The 18,480-nt window shown below is 28.7% G+C and overlaps 1 protein-coding gene across 2 annotated transcripts in view; it reads right to left on the bottom strand.

Annotated features, from left to right (window-relative positions):
* The window catches only part of LOC147063825 (uncharacterized), a 457,860-nt gene that overhangs the window by 308,402 nt on the left and 130,978 nt on the right, over positions 1-18,480 (bottom strand). For both annotated transcript variants that reach the window (XM_085958983.1, XM_085958984.1), the window contains exon 3: positions 2,053-2,089. The gene's annotated coding sequence lies outside the window, so the exon portion shown is untranslated. The remainder of the gene's footprint in view (positions 1-2,052; positions 2,090-18,480) is intronic.

Raw genomic sequence — 18,480 nt, 5'->3', positions numbered from 1 at the left:
TTTTGATAATTTTTATTTTTTTATTATTGTTATTATATATATATTTCTTTTTCTATATTCTATTCTCTCTTGTGAGGGTTATGTTTGACTTTTCATTTTCACATTTTGCATTTCACATTTCACATTTTCAGTGATGTACTTTGCATTTTGTTTTTGAAACTTTATTTTTCTGGTTAAATTGTACTTAAGTATGTTTTGATTAAATTTGTTTTTGTGTTATTATTATTATTATATTCTATATTGTATTATTTTTTATAATGTAATTCTCATGTTGTGTACGTCTTGAATTTAGATTTGTTATGTCCACAATGTTTTGTATTCTTAAATAAATTTGAGTTTTCTGGTGACGGTGAAGCGCAGTCAAATAATATCAATACAAAGTATAGAACGCCTTTTAATATGCAAGGCATGTCCACTTAAATGAATTTCTAATAATTTTCCACAAGAAAAGACAAACATTGTTGCATTTGATAACTTTTGCAGATTGAAAATCTGAGATCTCGAAAAAGAAGAAGAAGACTTCAAAATGAAGAATAATTTATTTTATGACACTATCTATTACAACAAGATCTTCCCCCGCAAACCAGGTGTTGTATTTTTGCCGTATCTAATCTGCAATCAGCTGTGAGTAAAGGCACAACCCACACGAAGAAAATTATTTCTGAGAGCGCTGACCGGCGATCAAGTTGCTCTTGACCGAAGGAACAACTCGCCTAGTGGCCGTACAGTTTTGTATGAGGCGAGCGTGGTCCAACGTCAATGTCTTGGCCGTAGCTAATATCGCGCTGCGAGACAGCGGGTTTTTTGCGAGATATCGGGGGGGCTGCGATAAATATTTATGCATTCTAATTAATTAAATTTTATTTAATATAATTAAAAATAATTTGCAAATACAAGTTTAGAGTATAACACAAAAAACTTCTTAAAGATAGTAAAAAAATATTGAAAAGCAAATCAATATGTCCTATAGGTGCACCAACTTTATTAGCTAATTTCTATTATGTCACTTTACTGTTTTTGTCTAAATAAATAAAAAAAGTACCCATTTATAATCCTGTTAATAAAAATCCTTTAATTTAATCAAAATTTTGACTAAGATGGGAGCTACCTACTATTCTCGATGGATCAAAGTATACATTTTATAACTTTTTAAATTTTACCATGTTGTATATGCTAGCTTTTCCAGATAGTAGAATCCAACATATCATTAGTACGCTGCTGACTAGATAATGATTTTTTTATTACCACCTTTAAAATACACGTTAATTGCATCGATCGGCCGCCTGGTTATTACGCGCCAGGTGCGTCTTCAGCATCCAAAGTATTAAAGAAGTGGGGATATTTTGAAATAACATAATCGAAACTTCAAAATTTTGGACGTCATTTTGACTATCGGCATTTTGCTTTGTCGGAGTTTTGATTGGCATCCGTTCTTTTGACTTTATAATACTGTTGTTATTAAATACGTTGTTATCTTTTTGAGATTTTTATGATTTATCGCAATGTAGTGTATCAAAGCGGTTCTCAATGTGTTCATAATTATTATTGGTTTATTATAAAAAAATAATAATAAATGAATCAGTAGTTGTCAATCAACCATAATGTTGAAAATAAATATATTACTGTATTAATATACTTATTTCCCAATTATATTTACGTTTTACTGGCGGTACTTGTATGTTTGGTTGAGAACCGCTGTACTCTATCATCATAAATTTACGATATAAAGAGTCAGACTTGAGTTGGTTTTAGAAGTTCAAAATTAAAGAAAACAGAATGAAAACACCTGTTATATAAGGCTGAATGAATACCAACAATTAATTATAATGCCAATATCAATAATTTTATTCACGGAAATATGTAATTAACTAAAACTAAAACTAATATTGTATAATTTATTGTAAGTGACCTCTAAGTTTTGCTTAAATTGATACTTAAACATCCTTGAAGTGATATTGATAATACACTAAACAAATCATTGTCGAAATTCACGAAAATATTATTATAGTATCTCGTTTATATTAATTATGTATGTATATTATTAATACTCACAGATAATCAGCTGTTACAATTTCTCGGTCGAACTGATCTGAAACAAAAAAAAATATTATCACTGTTTAATTCATACAATTTATCAACAACCATAAAACAATATAATTAATAAAAAAGATATTAATTATTATTGTCACCGTTAATTAATGTAAATTAAATTATAATAATATTTATCTAAATTCTTTTCGGTCTCCCAATACTTGAAGTTATTCGTTTTTGATAGAAACCAGTTTTGCTGTTATGCAGAAAGCCTCTGGCTGTGGCATTACACCTTAATCCGGCGCAATGTTTATTTTCATTTTTTTTTTCTTTCATCTCGTTTTAAGAGCTGAATCAGCATTGCAGAAATAGTCAATGTCAGAAATACAAAATATACATAATTCTGTTATTAAAAGTTATAAAAAATGGGTGGCTACAGAGTTTATTTGAATATTTTATTTACGTATTTCGCTATATAAAAAAAAAATCATATAATTATCAAATTAATTTCTTCATATTAATGCTTATAACGTTAAATAATAAAATAAACTAGTTCGTGTATACATCGAATAATTAACATGACTTGAGAATGTAATATTCTATATATTAAAATTGTGTAAGTTAAATGAAACGTAAAATAAGTTACATGGGTTATATACTCGTGAATATTATACTAATGTAATATGTTTGTCATCATTCAATATTGATATTGAATGTCGTCATACCTTGATAATGTAACGTCTTTCTTTTAATTTAATATTTTTAAACAAGATGTGACATTAATCTTTTAATATACATAATATGGAATAGCCTCAAAAATATTATTGAACGAATGGCTTGAATTAGACAGTACTTGGGTCCAAACGCTTAATAAGTAAACCTCTTAAAATGCGATAGATGTAGGTTCTAACAATATTAGATAATATTAATACTATCAACTGAAGGTACTTGATGGAATTTGAATTCAAATTTTAATAGATTTAAGCTTTGTACTATTACATTAGGGTCATTTTTTGCGACCCGAGTCGCCAAAAGGCAAATATACACTGACAATGAATATAATTAACTTTAACTTATATAAAAAAATCAATACAATAAAGTACGTAAAAACGTTATCACCTACCTACCTATTAAGTCAAGGATCCTAATAAAAAAATATAACACACAAATTATGAATGGTTGAAATATTATAAAAAACCCCATACCTTATCAATAATATTACACTCGTTAAGCGTATAATAAATCGTGAAAACCTAATAATAGATCATTAGTAAATATAAACAATAAAAATACTACACTCAAGAGGTGTAAAATCGTCCAATCTGGGAACAATGGTAACGTATTGGGAATTAATGGAGTTAACTAATGAGATATATCTATGATATCAGTCTTTAAGAGTTATTAGTTAAACAATTAATATTCATACATGATACATACTTTGTGTTTTTATAATCTTATTTTTAAATATGTATACAATAGGGAAGTATCTAAAATTCTGAAATATCCCATACTGGTAGGTATTTTTGTGATGTTGGTTAGTGGTTTTAAGTTAAAAGATATTATATTAATTAGGTATATTTTATAATAGTAATATTTAATTTTGATTTGCTTGATAAGGTATCATGATACTTGAAATGTTTTTTTGAGACAAATCACCTTTCTGTATCAATTGACAGTATTTTTATTTAGATACCGGTTTGATTGTAAACTTCAAACGGGAGCTATTGCGTTCAATTGCGGTCGACGAAGCGTGTTTTTAGGATTCAGAAATCAAAAGTCATCCGCCTCTAAAAGACGAAGCCGGGTACGCATTTATAACTTAATGACCTACATTTTTCAGTTCGTTTGAGTTCACTTCTACGCTTTATTGACTCTGATATGCAAAACCGTTTGACAGGAGATCATTAGACCAGATTATTGATTGAATAAACAAGATGATTTATTTGTATTAACGGGAAGATGACGGTAAACTGTAATAAAAAAAACTATAGACAGACTCTCACTTTATTAAATCATGATAATGAATGATTTTGATTTCATTATTGGCCATTCAGCAATTTTTGCTTCTATTGGTTTTACTTTAATAGACTTATCTTAATAAAATAAACATTCATTAATGATAGTATAAAGAAGGAAATGACGAAAGTGTGCTGCATTATTTATATATTTCTTTCGGCGCGTTTGGGAAAACAGATCGGAGTGTATTTTTGGCGTGTGACGAAGTTTCGCGCGCCGATGTAACACGTTTGGCGTGTGACGGAAGTTGCGCGCGGCCGATGCAACATAATTTATTATCATAATTATATTCATTTCGGTCTCAGGAGTACATGCGCATGCGCATAGTGTCACTTAGTTAGTCGTTCAATACAACTAAGTAAACAGCACGTGTTGTAAATATAACCATTAGTGTGTCGTAATAAATATATATATATTTATAAACAAATTTCCTGAGACGTACATTCTACACTGTTAATTTATATTCATAAAACTTTATTTATATTGGAGTGTATATTTATTTTTCATTGTAAAGATTCTGTATCAAGATTTGAGGCTATGTTTATGTATGTATTATTTATGAGTAAAATTATATATCAAAAAATAAATAAATTTTGTGAATGTTGAGTTGGTAAATAATTCAAAATATATATTAAAATTTGATTTTTTGTTAATTCATCATGGGCACTTCTGAATCGATTATAACCGCTGTATGACGAAGATGTGTTTTGGTCCAATACAATAATTAAATTACAAGTATCATGTGCTTTATGAGATATAGGTGAATTGCGTACGTTTTCATCAACCTAATCCACTGTAATATTGATAGACTCAGGTAACGGCTTATTTTGTTTTATTACGCCAAAGAAGTATAATTTTTCGATGATTAACAATTTTTCCGACCATGTCCGATCGTAATATGATCATAATAATATGGGCCTCCAATGCGTGGAGGTTTGTATTAACGCATTTTGTTTTTACGAGAAATGGATATTAGCCACTTGCTCAACCTATTAGGTCCATACTCTGACTCATACGTAAATTGAAAAACAATATGTGTACTTACCAGACCCAGGATTCGAACCTGGGACGCTATAGGTCGACTCTTAAGCCGCGCGGCCATCGTGAGTGTAATAATATACATACAAGATGTATATATGAATAACATACAATATTTAATAAAGTAGTATCCGTTATACACTAAAGACTTGTTGAAAAACCTACCATGAGACTCAATCCCACATCCAATAGATGGTAAAACACATTAACCGAAATTCGATGGATGCGAGTTCAAGTTCCGTTCGGTAGTAATATCGTTTTCTGAACATTTTTTAATGTATAATATATTGTTATAGAACGGCTTAATCAGGCTACTATAATTATCTAAAGCTAATAATTAACGAGTTTGTAAATCCGACATTTAGCGCGACGGAGTTTAGTATAAAAGTCCTACTTATATTATACTACATGCGCCATATATAGATTGAATACTGAATAGGGATTTATTGTTACTTGCAATCCCATGGGCATGAGTCGCCGTGAGATAACAGATGAACATTACAAATTAATCATAGTCGATATTAAATTACACTCTATACCAGTGGTTCTCACGCGAAATTTAACTGTGGCCGCACAATTGACATTGACAGTTCTATGGAAACGCCTGTAAGCCGCATCAAATTTTACTTTTGTTGTGATTGAAAAAAATAAATCTAAATTTTATTTACTAAAAAAAATGATCAGTTTAGTTATAGGCAAGTCCATGTAATAAAAAACATTTGAATATTTAAACCTATCTATTTATTTAAAAATAATGCAAATGGAAATTCTTCAATATTATTTTTTTCCAATGCGAGCCGCGTGGCAGCTTCTAAGTTGCCATCTGTCAACTGGCTTAGATACTTGTTTTTTATGAAGTGCATTACACTGAATGATCTTTCACAGTATACAGTAGTAGGAAAAATGACAATATTAATAAAGCAACAATAATTGTTGCCAATTCTTTGAATTGACTTGATTCTTGGTCAACGTGGATCATTTGAGCGTGGAAAGAAATTTAAGACAAGTCATGTGTATTCAACCAATTTCATAATTTTATAAATAAATATTATTCTGTAAACCGCTGGTAGCTACAGCAAAATCCTCTGATGGCCGCACATGAGAACCACTGCTCTATACAATATTTTTTTTTAAATAGATCTCTTATTATTGATTCTATATGCAATAATTCTATATAAAATATTCTTTATGCAATAATGGAACAATATATCGATAATAATATTATATTATTGTGAAAATATACTTAGCTCTTAAATTTAAACAATACCTATTAACCTAGTTCAAGTCTATTAGGTACTTTTTCTAAAAGTACCTCTTATTTATTTATATAAAAAACATTACTTCTAATAATATTTAACTATATAACATATTCCTGTGGGAATTTGATCAGTTATTAACTTACCTATTGATACATGTCTTATATCAAATGAGATACTTATTCCAAAATAATATTGAGTGGTAATAATATTTTAATAAAATTGTTCAAATATGTATTAACTAGTACAAGCCAAATAAACTACCAATGTATAGTATTAAGTTTAAATTTTCATGTGTAAACTAGCATTAAGACCTGCCTAAAGTATGACTGTCAAATTCTGGAAGACAGGTGGTAGTACCTATGACGTAGTTACTAATACAACATTGTGAGATACCTGTGATGAAATATACTACTCTCCAATTCCCGGGATATACCTGCAATATTACTAAAATCTTGTAATATTTACGATTTAATTATCAAAAAGACTGTTTTACACTACGATTCTTGATTATTGAAAGCTATCTTACTTAAGTATCTTGATTACAATACGCCATCAAAGAGGACCGCATTCTAAAAATTATTCGATTTATATCGAAAGATTTTCATCTAAATGTTTTAATAATGACGTCCTATTTTACTCTCTTTATGTAGATATAAATTGAAACTTTTCTTCTATCAACAGTCAGCCTTTTCACCGCATTACACTTTTGATGAAATGACTAGTGGACGAAATGTTAAAAGGGCAACTCGTCAGGTTAAATATTTGAATAGTACTGAATATTGAATAAAGTTCAACTGGCGTTGGCAAAACTCAAACGGGGTTGATTTTATACATTCGATACCGCCCCACTAACTGACCCGCAATTTTCATGGAAAAATTATTATCAACTAGTTTCCAATGATTAAATATTTACTTTTGACAGGCCAGGGGTCATATAGAATGGCGTTTATATTATGTACATATTATAGTATTATTTACTGTATTCAAAAAGATAACTAAATTTATTTCTTTGTAAAATGGAAAACCAAACATATGTTTTTCACAATCTTTCTTCACAGTATTTGCCTCAATAATTTATAAGCATTATCAACAATCTCTTTCTATCTAGTTCTAGACCGATCCTCCGCTGATATTAAAACTTCAGTTATTGTTAAGACAGTCATTTTTTTTATAGTATTTTTTCCATCTGGAAGGCGCATACCTTTGTCACCTGCTCCCTTCGACGCCACCAGAGACGGGTGACCGAAGAATTGAAGAACACATCTTTTTCGGTTAGTCGAGAGGCGTTCTTTAATTCCAGATTCCAAGCTATTCCAATAATATAATTAATACACCTGACCGTCCATGTAATGCGGACTACCTATCATCGGCCAGGATGTTGTATAATGTTAATTTGCTTCCTATCGTCATCTTTCAAAATCCACGTTTCAATATTATTGTATAGGAGAATAAAAAAATATATCTACGTTTTAACACGTATATTTAGTGGCTTTTGTGATTTTTCCATATCTTGGTGGTATGACTCATAGCGTTCTAGGACATCGCAATTTTTCACCTAATTAACGTCTATTAGGAAGCATTTAAAATCGCTCACTCGATCTAAATGGTTTAATTTACTAGTGAGGATAAGGTTTTCAGTTCGATTGATAATAATACTTAATTTTATAGTATCATTATAATATTATATAATGTTCTGTTTAAATAAAACTATTTAAATTTTATCAATACTCTATATACCTATTATAATTCTGAATATCATTTGTAGGTATATAAATACATGTATGTGTCCGAGTAGGTTTTTAAATTCCTTCCGAGTTATTTTCATAACAAATTATAATGGGGGACATAGTCTTAAGATATCTATTCAAGGGACTGCAAGTTATAATTATTCTAAATTTAATGCTAGAGGTCACTTAGGATATTTAGATTTTTATATTTTTTATTTACATTAGCTATAATATTATTTTTACAATGTTATCAATTGTTATTTTGTTTTACTCTTTTTATTATTATTATTTTTTTTTATATAATTATGTTATGCAATGGTTTCTTTTGTAATTACACCAATGGATAAGGAAGCAGAAAGGAGTACGCGATGTGATAGAAGTTGCAAAGTAGATGAAATATCAATGGGCTAGGCAAATGCCTTCATACAAGTAGTAGTAACACCCGCAGGAATGCCCTAAAACCCGCTGGATAAACGAGATCATAAAGTTCGGTAGATATACGTGATAATAAAGAACTAGGGTCTGAAAAGAATGGAGAGAGCTCAAGGAGGCCTTTATCCAGCAGTGGAACGATGCTGGCTAATGATATTGATGATATATTAATAATCTATGGTAGGTATCGTATAATTATACTAATAGATACAACTGAGTTCTTCTTTTTCAAACATATGCATTTTATTATACCTAGATACTTATTACATGTTAAACAAATATAATATTATATCCTGGTTAACTGCAAATTTCTTTAGTTCATTAAAAGGAGATTCTGGATAAATAATAAACAAACAACACAATTTTAACGAGTTTATTTATTTTATTGAGCATGGCTTTGTTTACAAATTTTCATTTTAAATTTGTTAAAATCACAATGAAAGATTTATTTTAAGCTGATACAAGAAAAAACAAACACAAATCCGTTGAAACTTATGATTAAAAAGGTCAATGACCGTATTATATAGTTGCAAATTGTTTGTAGCTACTTACGTAAAGTACGTGAAGGAATTTCGCAAAAGTTTATAGGAAGTCTTTGAAAGATAAATAATATGATAAGAAGTAAATTTAGTGTTTGTTAATGATTTTAAGAAAAAATATATTTAAACAATACCTAGGTATCTAGCAGTGGCGAAGTGTACCTGTTGAAGGTAGATAAGCTGTGACAGACAACCGAAAAAATTCCAAGGACTGCCATACTTACAGTACTTGAAATAGATATAAATAGGTCATATTATTCAGTATTGTTCTGAACAAAATATATTATTTTATTTCACAGTTTCATGTAAAATATACGGCAATTAAAAATAATAGAATTAGGATTCAAATTCGGGCTATAAAATTGTGATATCAGTCAGGCGTTTAGACCGCGAGATTGTTTGGGTATCGCGCCACAAACATTGCATCGTTCTATTGACCGGAGGGCCCGTTAGGCTTAAATATGAACAGCCTCAGGTCACACGGTAATATGAAACTGGTTATGCGTTATGTGTTTTGTACCGATGTACTGAATTAGGCTTTGCTGGTTGTGTTGGTTGCTGCGTATATTTTAGTGCCAATAGCTACAAATGTTATCTGGTTAAGTCAGCCAGCAGTCAATTTATATTAAATACATAGGTACCTATGAACAGATGTCATTGGAAAATTTTGTCAAGTAGAATATAAATTATGAAGTTTTTATTTACATGTTAATACCCAATTAAAAAGTAGTGTTCATAAACAGGTAGGTTTTAAATAATTTCCTAGTATGGAGTCTACTGGTACATTAGTATCTTTCTGAAATACAAATGTTAAATCTGGAAAATGAAAATAGTTTCATATATATAAGTTAATGATTTTTAAGATCACGTTTTTTAAAATACTAAAATGTAGCAATCTATTCATATAATAAAATAAAATTATATCTTTATGATATTAAAATACTTTTCGTCATCGTTTTGACTACTTCCATAAAAATAACAAATTAAGTATTTATAAACAATAGTTTTCATTTATCCGTTTATTTAATCCGTTATAACTGAAGAACTACTGAACCAATATTAATGTCACTTGTACACAATTTTTATAATATACTACAACATTCACCAATGTTTATAGTTTCTTCTTGATGTCTTAAAAAGCTCCACAGTTACCTATGAGATTATATTATTATTTCTCAAAAGTAATGCATTTACGACACTTTCATCACGACAATCAGGTGACAGTAATAACACGGTAATGTCAGGTATTGGTAAAGAGGCGTATGTCTACATCCAATCACTGTCGATCGCAGTACTAGGTATATTAATTAATTATAATCCAGATTGAAAGTGACGCGTTCTTCAATTTTTCCGTCACACGTTAAGAAGAGATCTGCACAGCTTGAAGAGACGAGATATCGTGGTGGCGTTGATGAAAAGAGTTTGCAAGGGCGTGTGCTTTCCAGATTGACTGACACCAAGAAATTGACTGAAGCACCATAATCAGCGAAAAATCGCTCTAGATGGAAAGAGATTGTTAGCAACGCCTGTATTTTTAGTGATCACCATCTTCAGTAGTAAGACAAAGGATGTGAAGAAGAGAAATTAAAATAAACTCAGTCTATTTCTTCTTGTTGTTAATTGTATATTTTTCTTTCTGTATTTCGCACGGATAAAGTCATTGGTGATCGTCAGTTGTTAATAAGTATGATGGAAATAAATCTATAATTATTTGGGTAACGTTTTCATGACAATAATACCGATTTCCTGTAACTGATTTGGTATTTAGCATTCCTTATTCTATTCATATATGGATATTAAACAATATTATAATATTTCTCTTGATAGTGTCATCTCGATTATCTATGACAGTTGTTGTCTACTAAGAGTATTCTTACAAATAATATTATCTCAACTTCATATTCTATCATCATAACGTATGGGTACGCATATCTGCCAAAGAATCATCCTCTCAGACGTGTCGAATTAGTTTCGCTGTTTTTTACAGTTATGTTATAACTAACTATTCATTGTACATTATAATATTATAATGATATATTTATCTCTATTCATTGAAAATAATATGAATAAAAAAGAAACACTTTCCAGATGTTACGTATTACTAAAAAAAGTATATAAGTGTAGATAATTGATAGTTATTATATTACAGATTATTACGTATGATGTACGTTTATTTTAAGTGAGTACGTACAAGTTTTTTTGCGATTTAAATGACCAGCATGTTTATCGTTCTGCACACAAGGGAATGCCGACATACAGAAGAAAGTAATAGTTAAGTGGTAAAACTATTTGTATCCGCTCATAAAAGGTAGAACTGGAACTTTTTTTAATCTCCGGTCATGTAACAAAATTACAATTAATTTTGTACCTATTATTTAAATCTATTTCAATCCACCAATAAAAAAAGTATATTTCCCTTTATCCGTCTGAATACTACTGCATGATGATGTCTCTTATTACATTTATTTCATCTCCTCTTTAATCATCTACTGTTTTAAACGTAGATATTATTAACTTCTCTTTATGTAGATATTAAAACATCTCTTCAATCTATCAGCGTCCAGGTTCACCTTTTGGATAATTTCTACCTTATATGTATAATATTATTTCAACCTATACAGTCGTTTCTTTGATTTATGTCCATGTACCTGTATTAAGGTTATAATATCATAAAACCTTCTTTATTTTATTATTATCTTATTATTTCTTGTTTTGTCCTTACGCGATGTAAACAGAATGCAATGTTTCATATGACATGGACTACTTTCTACCTGGACATATTATATGTATGTATATTAAATATTCTTGTTTGATTGCAAGATTGAATACATTGTTTTTCTGTCTTAATAAAAAGTCACTTTTATAGAAATTGTTGAGATATATAAACTGAAGTTATTGACCCCACCAAACCACGCTCTCCCCGCGCCAATCGGGCGTACCACGAGACCGTACGTTTGTATGCGAAGCATTTATGACTAGGAATGTCTTACGAGAAGTTCCCTAAGACTGAAGTTGCCATGCACTCAAATGTAACTTGACTGATATTACATGAATGTTAAGAGTACCCACGTGAGAGAGGAGCAAAGAGAGAGGCAAAATTAAAAATTGTAGTAAGTAACAAAAGCTGATACAAAATTGCCAAACAATCTAAGTGAATATAATATTTTCGTGTTGACAATATTATGACGCTGCAAATTTCTAAAATACAATAAAATTGGCCTTTATGGCGTCCAGGTCGGACGGTCCAATAGCTGGTCCAACAGCTGGTTGAACCAACTTGAGCAGCTCTTCCCTTTTTGTACACATTTAAGTAAAATCCCAGAGGTTGTCGTTTGCATCCTGTATTTCTCCGCGACATGTACATGTTGAATGGGTAACAAGAACAAGCTCAAAGAGCCTGCTAGCGAAGCCACTATGTCCAGTCAAGAATTGACTAGTATAATGATTATGAGTCAAAGCGGTTCGAGCGGAGTCTAATCTCCATTCACCATTTTTAATAGATTTTGGAAAAAAAACTTATTATATGTGTGTCTGCATTTGGTGAAGGCATCCCATTTTTAGAAGTAGACACACTCAATAATTTAGTTATTATGTTCTCTTTAACGAAATATACCTCGCATGCATTTCGCTTCGGTTTCCTGAAGTGTTTTTGCGTGCATATATTATTAACTACACATATTTTAATATACTATATAGATTCAACTTAGGCGGTCAGCAGGTGAAAGATGACAAAAAGGATATTAACACGAGAGATGTATTATTACTTACACATATTTTTTCATATTAAATTTAGCAACATTATGCTTGCGTGTGTACTAATAATTTTACATTATAAATATTATCACATGTCACTCAAAATGTAATTTAATCATTAATATTGAATAAATAGTAATTTGTTTATATAATAATACCGCAACGAATTTCATAACGCTTAGAATATTACATTTTACTGATTTAAAATGTATGTTTCATCTAAGTCACTAACTATTTAAAAACTGAATGATACTAACCTATACATTCTATTAAAATAGGTTATTTTTTTTATTAAATGAGTTAGCATTTACTTGGTAGAATTCCATTTTACAAGAAATGAAAATATAATTAATATTAAAAACCTGTAGAATTTAATATTAATTATATTTTCATTTCTTGTAGGTTAAATTTTGATATATATATGAAGGGTCTTATTATATAAATAAGGTTTTTATGTAGATATAGATTTATAGCTTACATTAGTTGTTCGCTTTCTAGACTGCATGCAAATAAGATATTAGGTACTGAATATAACATTTAAAAAAATCTTTGGATGAAAAGAAAATGACATGATTGCATTTATAACTGAGGCGGTTAATCGATTTTAAACCGTTAATTATCATTAGCAGTATAATATGAAAGTGTTTGACGGCAGACCAAATGTGCAAACTGACTGTAATACCATGTCTACAAACAAATTAATCAAGATTTTAAAATAAAACTCAGACTGTCTTAACAACGATTATTTGTCTGTTTTTTTTCTGTCTTAAAAATAATACTTTTTATTGAAGTTCTGTTAACAAAACCAATAGTTATTATTATTAGAAATTCGATAATCAATGATTATTGTTTTAAATAAATATGTGCCAGCATTATGCATCACAGTAGGAGAGTTTTAAATAGTTAAATATAAATAATAAAAAATATATTTAGATAATTTTATAAGAATATTTATGTTTAAATCTACGTTAACTATCAGAAAAATATCCAATTTGTAATACGAGTGATTTTTTTATTATTATTTATATATTATATATTTTTGTATTCATATTTATAATTTAGATATTTTTTTACTCTCCATCCTATACTATTAGCAGTTGAGCTTGTGTTCCGTATGGATTTAATTATTTATTAATATCAGTACTTAAATAAATAACGGTATTAATGTAATAATGTCTTGATTTTAACACATTTTTTTTATTTTATAGATAACGTAATACAAGTATTTAAACTATAGAATATAATACTTCTATATAGTTTTAAAATCAATTTATTAGATAATATTTTTGTGCTAATTAGGTTTAAAGATTTTATCCAAATATATACGATATATTTATATAGGGCATAGTAGAGTAATTCAAATATCGTGATTCCTACTGAAGACTTGGTTTACTGGACAAATAATAAAATTTTATAGTTAGGTTTTATTTGGACTGACTAATTAACTATTATAGATGGCTATAAATATTATTATGTAATAAAATTTGTATGAAGTTTTCTTTAGTATTGCTTAAAAATGTTATTAAAAATATATTAAAACGAAGTATGATAGGGTGATCGCAGAGGTATTGGTAATATCACTGCAAAAAATAATTATAACCTTAATTGATTTGAAAGTTTATTAACCCAAGTATTTTATAGCAAACGGTTTGTCCATCTCAATATATTTGTAATGGTCATTTACTAATAAACTATTGCAATAATTTCTAATTGCTTCGTTATGGGCAATCTACCAAAGGCTTATATGGATTCAAAAAAAACCAATTTTATCGTTGAAAATAAAATAAAACCACAATGGTACGAGACCAGCGCCAGCCGTAGAAAGTTTCCTATGGCAGGGTTTCCGATATTGAGCAAAATTCCGTACATTTCAAATAAGTCGCTAATTTTTTCACGTTTTAAATCAACATTTTTATTACTTAACGGTCAATTATTTCTCGATAAAATATACCTACTTGTGAACGAATTATTATTGTAAGCGTTTCTTAATAATTTTTGCAAGACACAGATCATAAAACTCATAAGTTTGGAAATTATAAAAGTAACAAAAATGCTACATTTAAGCAACACACAAAATCCTGAACGCAATTACTATTTCCATGTTTCGATAAAATCCGAATATGTTGAGAAATATCCTTTAGTATACAGGCAATGAAATGATTTATTAAATCGTTATCTTTTTTAAAAAAAATACACTAACTGTTTCCAGTTTTTATATTAAGCAATAAATAATATTATTAATACTAACTGACCGTACTACAATTTTCCATTCCAATCAAGATTAGTTTCTGTTGCATTAAAATCGAATTAAACTTTCAACATTATCTCCAGCAAATTAACTGATTAATAATCTTACCAAACTGGAACGAATACTCAGTTGGAATCCTCACTTTTCTATTGAACTGAATAATATAATATTATATTTTAGCGGTTATTTTTGTTCACTGTGTTGATGTTCTGGCTGTCACCGCGTATTTTTTCATTTACTTTATTAATAATAACTACTGCAATGGTACCGTAATATCGAATAATAATAAGAACTTAGAACACATATAAACATTTTTGTATGATTTTGAGGCGTGGACACGAAAAATACAATTAAATGTTTTTTGAAATATGGTCTTGGGGACAGATCACAGATTGAAGTTAACAATAACTGTATTCACATTGACGAATTTTCTGACATATTGCTCATCGTGGATTTGTTAACATGTAGATATTGAAGGTTTTAAGTTGAAGAGAAAGATCGTAGATATGCTTCACTCTGTCGAGACTAAAATAGAGGACTGTGAGGTATGAAAATGGTTGTGAAGAATATTGATGCATTTCAAAGTGTTCAAAATAATATTAAATTTAGCCAAAAGAAATAATATATAAGATGAGAGATAAAAGCCCACACACCAAGAAAGATATTAACAATTGACAACATTCAAAATCATACTTATGTGAGCGAATAAAAGAATGTAAGATTTTATGATTATTATTTTTACATGTACTATTATAGATAAAATATCATATATAATAATTTAAAAAAATATCCAGTAAAAATCACGTATTTAAGATTATATGAGATTAACATAATAAAATAAAATTATATAAAATAATCTTCAATTATAAAAGATATATCCACTTTTTCTATCACATCACCTGGTGTTAATAAATAATCTATATGTAATATATTGGGTTTTGTAATTGATATGTTATTAACATATCGATAACCCGACGACAAGACATTAAGAGCGGAAAAGAAACGGATGTGTTACTTATTAGTCTTATTACTTCTCGTTAGCCTGTCGGATATCAGTTCAGAGCCAATTAACACATTCAGACTTTAATAATTTTTATAACAGATACATTAAAAATTTTAAGTGATGGCTAAACATGTAATTAAAGTAAATAATTTATGCGAAAATAACTTAACATTTTCACAATTCATTGAAATTGTACCTTTTAGAGATTTAAAAAAAATACACTGCATAACTTAGGCACAATAACATGTTTTTATTTTATTACATTAAATTCTAACGTGGGATGTCAATATGCAATATTTTTGTATTAATTATGTGTATACATACGTAGGTCGGTATATCAAACATAATACGTTATTATTTAATTATTTTTTAAACAGAAAATTAAGCACAAAAGGCTTGATGGAAAAAAAACGTTTCATCTAAAAGCTTCAGCAGTTCATTAATGGCTATAATATATCATCAGATCTCATAATATTTTACCAGAGCGGCTTGATGATGTGATAAATTTGGAAGTTATTATAAAATAACGTGTTTTGATACGCTTTTGATGATGCTGACGTCCCCACACTGTCCAAAGATATGGATCTTAGATGTATAGACAAAATAGTTAGATAAAATTGGTAACCAAAAAACTGATTTTATCATTACCATGACATACTATCATATCAACGCCACGCTACCTTATGCAAATATTTCAGAACCTATCTAGTTATTTATTTTTCTAATAATACATGACACATTAAAGTGTTTGATAGTGCATTAGCTTTGTAAGCTTCATCAATATTTGTTTAGTATTTTGTTAGTTATAATACGAGTACAACAACTATAAACATTCCAATTGAATTATAAGTGAAGATCTCTATTTTACCATTAATTTAAAATATAGCTTATTTTTATTATAATGACTTTATAAAACGCCATTAGCACTAAATTAAAAAACAAAAATAATTGTAAATACTGATAAGCCAGCATCAACGAGACTGGAAGTAATTAAAGTAATCTATCAGTATATTTAAAACAGGAAGTTTAATTTAAATTAAGCCCAAAAAAATATGAATAGTTATAATATAGATAATACTGATTCATATATCCGTGGCTAATTAGTATTTTTACATATTTATAAGTTTTTTTTAAAATATCATATATGATTTTGATTACCAATATGAGATAATTGATGCATTTTTAAACTCTGTCTACCATCCGTATTATTAGTTTAAATTATTTAACCCTTGAATGTATGATAGCAACACTTTAATATGGGTACATATTAGTTTTCTTCGCATCACATTAAATGATTAATTTTAATAGAGATTATAAATATTGTATCAGCAAACTTTGTCCACTGCAGATAACTATATGTTTTTAAATAAAATTACATTCACACAGAAAATATAAACAATATTACAAGTTGTTGATAAAAGGCAATACTATGCAATTAAAGGCTGTATGCTATATTACACAAAAAACTAACCCACAATAATTGAATGGCAATCATTCCAACTTTACTATAAATACTTTTTTTGTTGACAATATCGAATCTAAAGCAGTTCATAATATTAGATCCCGTAAGTAGAGATTTGTTTTAACAGATTTTTTTACAAAAAATGGATGTTAGCCACTTATTCAATCTAACATACATTGAAAAAAAATATGCGTATTGGCCAAATCCAGGATTCGAACCTGGGATCCACGACATTATAAACCGACGTGTTAGTCGCTCCGTCGTCATAGGCGTAAATACTTTGGTAGGTACCAAAAAATAGTTGTAATGAATTTGTATCCTATTTCGTATTGAGGATTTAAAAAATCAAGCATCTGAGTATTGGAATGAAACCTGGTGATCGTATATTTATAATAACATTGATAGCATAGATAATATATTAATAAGAATTGGTACCTACCTTGCTATCTATAAATTCAACAAGTAAGTATGCTTATTATTTGACAATGGTATTAATGACATTGTTTATTTTATATGTAGGTAACCTTAATAAACTATTTACTTAGCTAATGCATTTTCCGAGGTTACTAAGTTCAATAATTTGTACTTGAACAAGTTGTTCTTAAAGTATGTTTTAATGACTTATTTCTTTAAAATACATTAATAATTTTCATACGACATCGGTAAAGTATAATAGTTGATAAAGTTATAAATATAATAGTAAACGTTAAGTCAATAAAATATTGTTATACGAGTATCAATAATATCAATAAAATAGTTAATATAATAAAATAGACAATTAAATTTTAATAAATAACGTTTTTTAAATCCATAATTTTGTAAAGCCTCAGACATAAACATAATATATAAGAGAAATCTTAGGTATCGTTTGTAAATATTTATCTGAATGGAAAAAACTAGTGCAACTAGAGTGGGATTAAAACTCACTTCTTTCACTATCCATCTGACTGCTCTTATTCCTCAAGCTGTGTA

The sequence above is a fragment of the Rhyacophila brunnea genome, unplaced genomic scaffold (assembly GCF_057557595.1).
Source record: "Rhyacophila brunnea isolate RB1 unplaced genomic scaffold, BYU_Rbru_1.0 scaffold_8, whole genome shotgun sequence".
Taxonomy (NCBI): Eukaryota; Metazoa; Arthropoda; class Insecta; order Trichoptera; family Rhyacophilidae; genus Rhyacophila; species Rhyacophila brunnea.
Note: the sequence above shows the minus strand (reverse complement) of the source record. Positions and strands in the feature narration are given on the sequence as shown.